At 39.0% G+C, this 9,288-nt stretch overlaps 1 long non-coding RNA gene across 1 annotated transcript; it reads right to left on the bottom strand.

Moving 5' to 3' along the window:
- Nucleotides 1-2,397: 2,397 nt before the first annotated feature.
- Nucleotides 2,398-8,895, bottom strand: LOC122086056. Its single transcript, XR_006142321.1, has 3 exons — nucleotides 7,885-8,895; nucleotides 7,397-7,641; nucleotides 2,398-7,217 (listed from the first exon to the last, which is right to left on the bottom strand). It is a non-coding gene; the product is annotated as an uncharacterized LOC122086056 (long non-coding RNA).
- Between the last annotated feature and the right edge of the window lie 393 nt (nucleotides 8,896-9,288).

Here is a 9,288-nt window from a genome sequence, read left to right on the forward strand (position 1 = left end):
TAGGCATTTTATCAAACATCTTGCCTACAATGATTTATAATAGTGGAAATTTGGCAAAAGTGAGGTTACCTTGGCAAGGAGTAACCGTCGGAGATGCAATAATGTCGATCTCCACTTGATGCGGACCACAACCACTTTGTCTCGGTGCCACCAATGCTTCAACCTCGATTGGCACTTGGGTTTCTTGAAGCAACTCACAATAACCACATTCTAGGTTCTTCTTCTTTCTTTTCTCCTTGTCTTTACTTTCATGGAGCAACAATGGCATTCACATTCATATTCACACACACACAAAGAGGGAAAAACTTCTTCTCTATTTCCCTCTTCTTCTCTTCTCTTCTATTTTCTTTTTCTTCTCTTGGCAACAACCAATAGAGCTTGCTACCTTGGTTTCCAGCAGCTTCCTAAGCCTCTAATGGGGGCTATGGATGAAGTGCAAGAGGATGGAAGTCTTTCATTCAAACCCTTAGCCTTCCACGGGCTTCAACTCGTTTTTCCAACCACCTCAATAACCCCACTGCCTGATTTCTTCCCTCTGGTGTGTAGATCTAGGAGATATGAAGAATCTCCAACTTGAATCACTCAAATCGGAGTTAAGATGAGGGAGATATGGCCATTTCAAGTTGGACCAACCAGAACACTCAAAATAGAATTTTCGGAGGTTGGCATAGGATACGCCGGCGGCGCACGCAACAGGGGCGAAATCTGGGCCATCGGATTAATCCAAATCCAATTTTAATCTCAGCCATTAAATTATTCAAACGGCTAATAAATATTGATCGTAAGATTAGAATAACCGAGTCAACTGATGATGTCAGCGTGACGCAAGCGCTGACATCGTCAGATACGTTGTCGACGCGCCATTGGGTACGTGCGGGGCGCTGTTGCAGGTAACTGTAGCAGTTGCACGAAGGGATTCACTAGAGGCCGTGTGCGGGGCACTGTAGCAAGTGCGTGAGTTTAGTCCCACATCGGGGAGACTAAGTCACCACCGCGATCATATAAGTCCCGGGGCGCCTGTGGCTTACAACCATGGTTTTGAGTACACGAGAAGGGCTAAACCCCGGGCTTGTCACTGTTCGTCGAATCTGGTATCAGAGCCGGGCGGTGGGTGAATGTTAGTTCCGATGCTCTGGTTTCGTCAAAGGCCGTGTGCGGGGCGTTGTTGCAGGTAACTGTAGCAGTTGCACGAAGGGATTCACCAGAGGCCGTGTGCGGGGCACTGTAGCAAGTGCGTGAGTTTAGTCCCACATCGGGGAGACTAAGTCACCACCGCGATCATATAAGTCCCGAGGCGCCTATGGCTTACAACCATGGTTTTGAGTACACGAGAAGGGCTAAACCCCGGGCTTGTCATTGTTCGTCGAATCAACGGTGGTTGTTGGTTATCTCTCATGATGGCTGAAATATATTACAGCCGTTGGATCAAGATCTTTAGATCTAGTTTAATCTAGATCTCATAAGATCAAATTAAATGGCATCTATCTGTAGCCCTTTTTGCACATGCGTAACACTATAGCAAACATGATCAAGTGAAGCACCAAACCATTATGTATAATACACTCCACCAATGAGAATCCTCAGATAAGCATCTATCTCGTCCGTTTCAGCAAAAATCTCAATAGCCTTTGGATGGGCATCAAGCCTACGTGGTCGAATCTTGACCATCCATTTCACTTCCCTTTACTCCTCTTTATTACAATCAAGCCCCTGCCTCCATATATTTCAGTGCTTAAAGACCCCTTGCAACTCAGACCTTCAAAATCTTGAAATTACACAAAAGCCCTTCAAATTTCAAAAATAAATTCCAAAAAATCCACCCAACACCGAGAGCAACTGATGGATTTTCGGTTTGGATTTTCAAATCGACTTTACGGAAACACTTATAAATTTTTCATACGATATTCGATCGAGATGAAACAAAGTGCTTTGGAACCGTAACTGGATTCTCTACCACTTTTTAGAAGACTCAATCATCTGAATCATCCATATAAAAAGACCAAAATGCCCCTAGACCTTTCCAATGACGTATCTTTCTCAAACGGAATCGGAACGTGATGAAATCATAACCGTTGGAAAGATTATATTTTTTTCGTATTGTTACATGGAGAACACTTCTTTTAAAAAATTCATCTTCAATGCCGAAACTGCCCTCGAATGCCACAAATGCCGTAACTTCTTCATACGGTATCGGAATGCGACAAAATTAGATGCACTAGACTAGATAAATTACAATATATATTTTTTATGAAGAAATGATTTTCCAAAAATGTCATTTTCACTGCCAAAAATGCCCCCGATCGTAATTAGGCCAATTTTGCCAGTTTTGACCCAGGAACCCGCACCACCTATTAATGATGTATTAAACCACTCCATGCATACCAAGCTGATCTGTTATCTCATCGGTGACACTGGACACTGCCATGTCATCATTTTCATCCACGTCACCCAAACTGGCCACGTCATCACCGCCACATGGCCGAGTTGCCAACAGGGATAACCATAAAACAACAGGGATCACCTTGGCGAAGCCCTCTGTCCATACCAAAGAACCACATTGGGCCACCATTTATGGACACAAGTTCTAGTGGAAACTAGAATCTCACCTTGGGTTAGTTACTTTAGACCCATCTCCCTCAGTAATTTACTTTACACGTTCATTGGTGTTGGCCAACAGATTGAAGATGGTTCTTGGAGATCTGGTGTGCTTATCAATCAATTTTAGATAATATTTTTCTTTTTAAAGAGATTGGTAGAGGCTTTGGTAGAGCCCACGCCCCTCAGCCTTGTTGAGGATTGATATATAAAAGGTTTTTGATACAGTGAGATGGGAATATATCTTGCAGATTTTGTTCAAGATGAATTTCCCTCCTTTTTTATCCATTGGATCCATTTTTGTATATCTTTCGTGCACATGTCAATTTGGTGAATGAATCTCCTATTGGGTACTATGTTCCTTTGAAAGGAATCAGAAAAGGCTACTCACTCTCCTCTTGTTGTTCTCTTTGGTGATGGAAGGCCTTTCCTCTTTCCTTAATTGGAAAGTCGATCAAAATTTGCTCGCACCTCTTCCAAAATGTAAAGAGATGCAGTTGAATCATCTCATATATGTAGATGATATCACCATATTCACTATAGAGCCTCCACTATGATACGCACCGATACTTAAGATATGTATCTACAAAACCCATTCACTTTTGAAACAAATCTTGTTCTTCTCGCCAGTGGTACTTAAGTTCCCAAAATTTGTAGCACAACTACACAATTGATCTCCCTTTCATTTCTTGGACTTGGGGCTTTGAATCATATCGGACACTTACACGCCTTGACCTCCCATTCCCACCTTCGGCATGCCATCAATTGGAAAGGGAAGCCAACTAAGGAACTAGAACAAAGCAAATTGGTTAATAAGCAATATCTCAGGTGATCTAACACATCCACTTCCAAATCATTTTGCGTCAAAAGTGGGAATATAATGGACAATGAGGAGGATGCATTCTTCGCCATAAGTTTTGCTAAGAAGTCAACAATAAGATTCCCCTCCCTAGCTATAAAATCATCTCCTTCTCATAAGCCCCCATTGATGGCTTATAAAGATGCTTATGAAGTTCCCAAAAATGATAGGATAAATGCTACACTACAACCATAAGAACCATGAACCTAAGCTCATAAAGTCATAGCCTGCTTGGCCCAATAGAAGCCAACTTAACCCAATTAGAACCAACAACCATTGGAATCTAGCCATCCTCAATGTTCAACACATTGGATGTGAGATATAACCTCAAAATTGCACCTTGGTTATATTACATTAATCATGAACAGTGAAGCACAACCAAAGTGCTGGTTGTCCTAGGTCAAATCATTCCCAATGCCTAGTCAATGTATCCCATGGCCCAATGGTTATACTACTTGGTTTAAAGTTTTTGAATTTGTTGTTTCAACCAAACAATCTATTTAGCAGGTGACAATTTAAGAGTCATCAAAGACATTAGGGATGAAAAATCCATATTAACCAAGAACATAATTTGAATCATCATTGCATCTTAGAATACCCAATATAGATGCTTATGGAAACATTATCTGATCAATTTATTCGCTTTTGTATTTTCATCATAAAACCTTCTCCGTATGCATTCCATTCTATCCTATAACACACCCTCGAATACTTGTGCTGTGAGTCTTCTACACCCAAAGACCTGATCGAAAACTTTAGCCTCAACTTAAACTAAAATCTCAGATTTTAGCAATCCAAGTGCCAGCAGGTTTTTTTAGGAATCCAAGCAACCCCCCCCCCCCACCAAAAAAAAGTGCCATGCCATACCTATGTTACTTCATTAGGCTATGTGACCTCTGTGATTTCCCTTGTGGACTAAAATTTTTATTGATTTTTATTTCTAAATTGAAAGGTATAAGAGCATTGTTATGTGGTTGGTCTACACTACCTAACATCAAATGATGAAACTAATTTAAACTTGGCTTGACATACCTTTTTTTTGGCTGCAGATCAGCAAAAGTATATATAAAAATAATATTAACAGACCAATTTGGTTTTATTTTAAAATAATATTACTACAATATATTACATTATGTCCACAAAATAAACAATAAAATTGCTGCCAAGGAGCTGAATATGGATAGATTCTCGGAGCCATTAAAGAGAAACTACAAGGATTGTAACTCCCCTTCTCAAGAAAAAAGAGTATTCCCAAGCATTTTTTTTTTTTTTTTTTTTCATTTTAACTTTAGAACTCCAGGACCCCAGGCAGCCCTCAGAAATTATATTAAAACTTCCAAAAGATAACAGAAGACACAAGGGTGAACATGCCACCTCACCCCTGCCCAAAACTAAATGAAACACGCAAACTCAATCTGAAATCCACCCATTACAATCTTTTTCAATCTCAGAACACCAAATCCCAAAGAGTCTTTTAAAACCAATTGCCTAATATTACTATGAGATTTCCAAAGGATACCATTGGGGTTTTTATGATTCTCATTATTAAGTACTTCTATTTCCAGTTTCCACACAGTCCCAATGCATTGCAGAAGGTCCCAATTCATTATAGAACATATATGGGCCTTTAAATAACACTCTCCTCACTTGAGTTACCACCTATATCCAAATGTTCCAAAAAAAGAGCAGTAGACATCCTGAACTTTGCTATAATGTATAAAGAAGTTATAAACAGTCTCGTATTACCCATGGAACCGCTTCAACATAAAGGTGGATTTGTTATCCCCAATTTCTTTTTGTCATAAGTAATTCTCCTTGAGACATCAAAGAAGAATAAAAATAATTTAATTAATAAGATTTCTTTGGTTTATTCCTTGTAAGTCCTATTGTAATGCTGGCCCCTTCAAGCAACTGAAATAATGTAGTAGAATCTTCGATTACCCTTTCATCAATATTCCTCCTAAAGAAGAAAACCCACCCAAACTACCCTCTCTTGTTTCAGCGTTAGGTATTGACTTACAGTAGCCCCTTTGTTGTGGTAAAAGGATACAACTGCCTGCTTAGATCAAATGGTTTTCTCCTTCCCCACCAATCAGGCTTCGCTATTTATTATTTGTTCTGCCCTTCTACCCAAGAATGCTAGTTTTCCCAAAAACTTTGAACTTTCAATATGGCCTCCAAAAGGTACACATGATGTTAGCTGTTCTTGAATCATTTAGCCATCAATTATATCCAATAACTTCCTAAATAGGTATTCTTTATCTCTATAAAAAGGCCAAACCCACTACTCAGGATGTGCTTGAAGCTTCTGGTTAAACCTCAAAATTCTCAATCAACAAAACCATTTCCATTTTAAAGATAAAACCTCCTCTTCTGGCCTTCAACTTTCAATGGGATGATCTTTGTAACCTTCAATTCTGTTCACAACCAGTGGTAGCAAGGGCATTATAGTAAATTAGGAGGCTCAAGGTATATCTTTTAGGCTTTACATCCGTTCACTTGTGATGCAAAATATCAAATTCCACATTGAAGACATCATAGGAGAACATGGATGTTAACATCATCAAGTAATACTGTTTGTTAGATGTTTTACATTATAGATTAGATTATTTACGTCAATCAGAAATGGATGTTGATATCATCAAGCTTAGTTATCAGAAGAACTATTACAATAAATTAGGTTATTTCAGTCATTGGTATCAATTTATGTAGCCTGTTCTTTTCTTTTCTTCCCCCCTCCCTTTTTAAATGTTAGGATTTTGTTACCAAAAATAAAATAAAATAAAATAATGTTAGGATTTAGGATTTTTTTTTTTTTTGTTTGGAAGGGTTAAATTCTTGTGATAGTTGAGTACAGCACCCCCCACCCCCCAAAAGGAAGGATTTTGTGATAATCTATAATTATGTGAACTTTAGAATTGTTCTCTCAGTGGCCCAAGCTATGGGTCTATTAAAAGAACATAAGAGCCAGAAGGAAAAGAGTAGCTTTACTAATTTGCCTACTTCGATCTGCATGTTGGTTGATCGAATTCTATTACTACCACACACTCATAAACCCTATAGGTTAATTTTTTAGCACTAGATTGTGAATCCAATAAAACTATTATGATCATCTTATTTAACTTCCTGTCTGTGCCATTACAATTTCCAGCAAGTAGGGTTCCCATCTGCAGCATCCTAAAAATCATTTGTCACCTACAGACAATGGGGATCTGGTATATGTAGTAGATGTAATGGGGATCCTAATTACATACAATAAATATGCCTACATCCCTGGTTGCTTCCAATTGTGAGTGGTAATTTAGATGCTAATATCATCCTAGTGGAGTTAAAACTAAACAAACTCTCCAAGTTTCAAACCTATTGCTATAAACTTGTTGTGACCTAATGATCTTAGAACCTCACTTTACAAGAACTAAATATACAGTATATGATTGGTAAGCTACATAAACCAAAAATGGGAAAAGGAAACTGGTTTAAGGAATGAGAATCGATACCTTGGTTGAATATATGAGACGTAGTGGAAAGGAAACCCATGTTGGAATGGTGAATTGAACCACTCAGGAGTCTCCAACAAAGTTACCCCACCACCACCGCCACCACCACTCATTCTCTTATCATATTCATATGAGGAACATTCTTGCTGTGTTTCCTGGTCTCCTAAGTTTCCATCGGAGGATAACAAAAATGAAGTAGCATCCTTGACCGACTAAAGGCATGGTTGTGAAATCATGAAATGTCACGTTACTGAGTGGGCATATACCTAGTGATTAACACAATAAGAAAACAGTAATAAGTATTAAGAACATAACCTAACTCGGCACTCATAAGACAAAAAAAGAAACCCATATTAATTAGGAAGAACTACATCATCAGGATTCAGGAATCAAATAGAAAAGGGAAAATACAAGAGAAACAACTCAAAATATAGCAAAATCTGACCTGTGAGACTCTCTTCATTAGGGAATAGTAGTAATAACTTCATTAACCATAAACCCAACTGCAACTAAAACAAATTTTGCACCTTAGGATGATCCGCCATGACTGTAAAGAAAGAAAGAAAGAAAGAAAATGGAGCTTCTACTTCTGAGAAGAAGACAACACAGAATATATGGAGGAAAACCCACTTGCACCTTGAACACAAACTTGTTGAATTTTCCTAGATTCGCCTCGAGAAGATGAGCAATCTGGTCGACATCGCATGAGCATGAAGAATCAGAGAATTGAAAGAAATCTCAATTCCAAAGTCCCAAAGAAAGGAAAAAAAAAAAGAGTTTATGAGAGGTGAGGAGGTCGAGAGACTCGAGAGAATCGAGACAAGTGAGAGAGAGGGGGAGTGGGAAGTGGGTATGGGAAGAAAACCAAGAAATGGTACAAGATTATGATTTGGTCCGTTAAATAAGCACAGTAAAAACCAGAGACAAGCGTACCTTGGCACGCCCACTCATTCCGTAAAGAGATAGAAGGGCCATATCATCAAAAGTCACGCATTCAAGGTTGCAAAGCTTTACTTCTCCTCTCCCTCCATAAAATAATGGCAGAAAATAATAATAAATAAATAAAAATTTACTTATCTCCAACTTAATATCTCTGCATGTCAGTCCCCAAAATAAATTAGGCAATAGAACTATAGAAGAGAAAAAAATAAATCAAACAGCACTTGCCCATTACAGTATACTGATATGGTATGATTTATATCAGTATTGTGTAGCTTTCTTTTTTTTTTTTTTTTTATTTCTCCTTTAAATCTTGTTTGCTTCACAGTTCAGATCGATGAACTGTTCTCAGAAAAGGAGAGAGAACGAAATGGATGCATGCCAGAGCGACAGAAAAAAGGATAAGGTTTGCAGAGAAAGAGAGAGAGAGAGTGAAGGGGTAGTAGGCTGCTCGATGCGTCGTTTCATATCTTTTTCCCCTTATCTTTTATGCTTTATGTTTGCCCTTCATTTGCTCGTTTTCCTAGAGAGAGAGAGAGAGAGAGAGAGAGAAAGAGAGAGAGAGAGTTTTATGGGGAAGTGCATAAAAGGACGGAGGAGAGAGAATGGACCTAACCGGAGAAAGGCAAAGAGATTCCGGGAGTGATGGGAAGCTGACAGTAAGAGAGGTGAGCACCCACAAACAAAGGCATACAATCTATGCAATTCCCCGTGTGTGCTCACTCTCTTCTGTCAGTCTCTCCTTTGTCACCAACCCCTTCAGTCTTCACTACCCATTCCCCCATACTCTCCATTCCTCCCAGATGGGTTTTCAGCTTTCCTAATATGGAAAAAATGTATAGCAAAGAGTGAGTCAGATCTGGAACCACTTAAGCAAGCCGAGAGAGAGAGGGAGAAAGATATATAGAGAGACAAAGGGTTCACTCATGTGTGCACACCACTCTCTTCTGTCAGTCTCTCTTAGGTCACTAACCTCTTCTCATTCCCCATTCGATCTCCAATTTCCAATCTCCCGTCCCCAATCCCCAATAAACCCAGATGCGTTTTATGCTTTTCCGAATATGGAATATTGATCATCAAAAGCAAGAATGAGTCAGGAACCAGTCAAGCACGCCAATGACCCTGGAGAGAGAGAGAGAGAGAGAGAGAGAGAGAGAGAGAGCCCATTTAAGGAAAGCTACCAGAGGAAAGAAACCGTCTACTAACTCCACCAACCCAAATACATACACACACACAAACTCGTCGCACTCCCATTTTTAAGTTGCACGATTAGGGTTACAGTTGAGAAAGATCTTAATACAGTAGTAATATTAGTAATAGTAGTAACATGTAACCAACCCACTCACTAAACCCTTTTTCTTATTTATGTATTTTTTTAATATTCTTTTATCAATTTTC

The sequence above is a fragment of the Macadamia integrifolia genome, chromosome 8, assembly GCF_013358625.1.
Source record: "Macadamia integrifolia cultivar HAES 741 chromosome 8, SCU_Mint_v3, whole genome shotgun sequence".
Classification (NCBI taxonomy): Eukaryota; Viridiplantae; Streptophyta; class Magnoliopsida; order Proteales; family Proteaceae; genus Macadamia; species Macadamia integrifolia.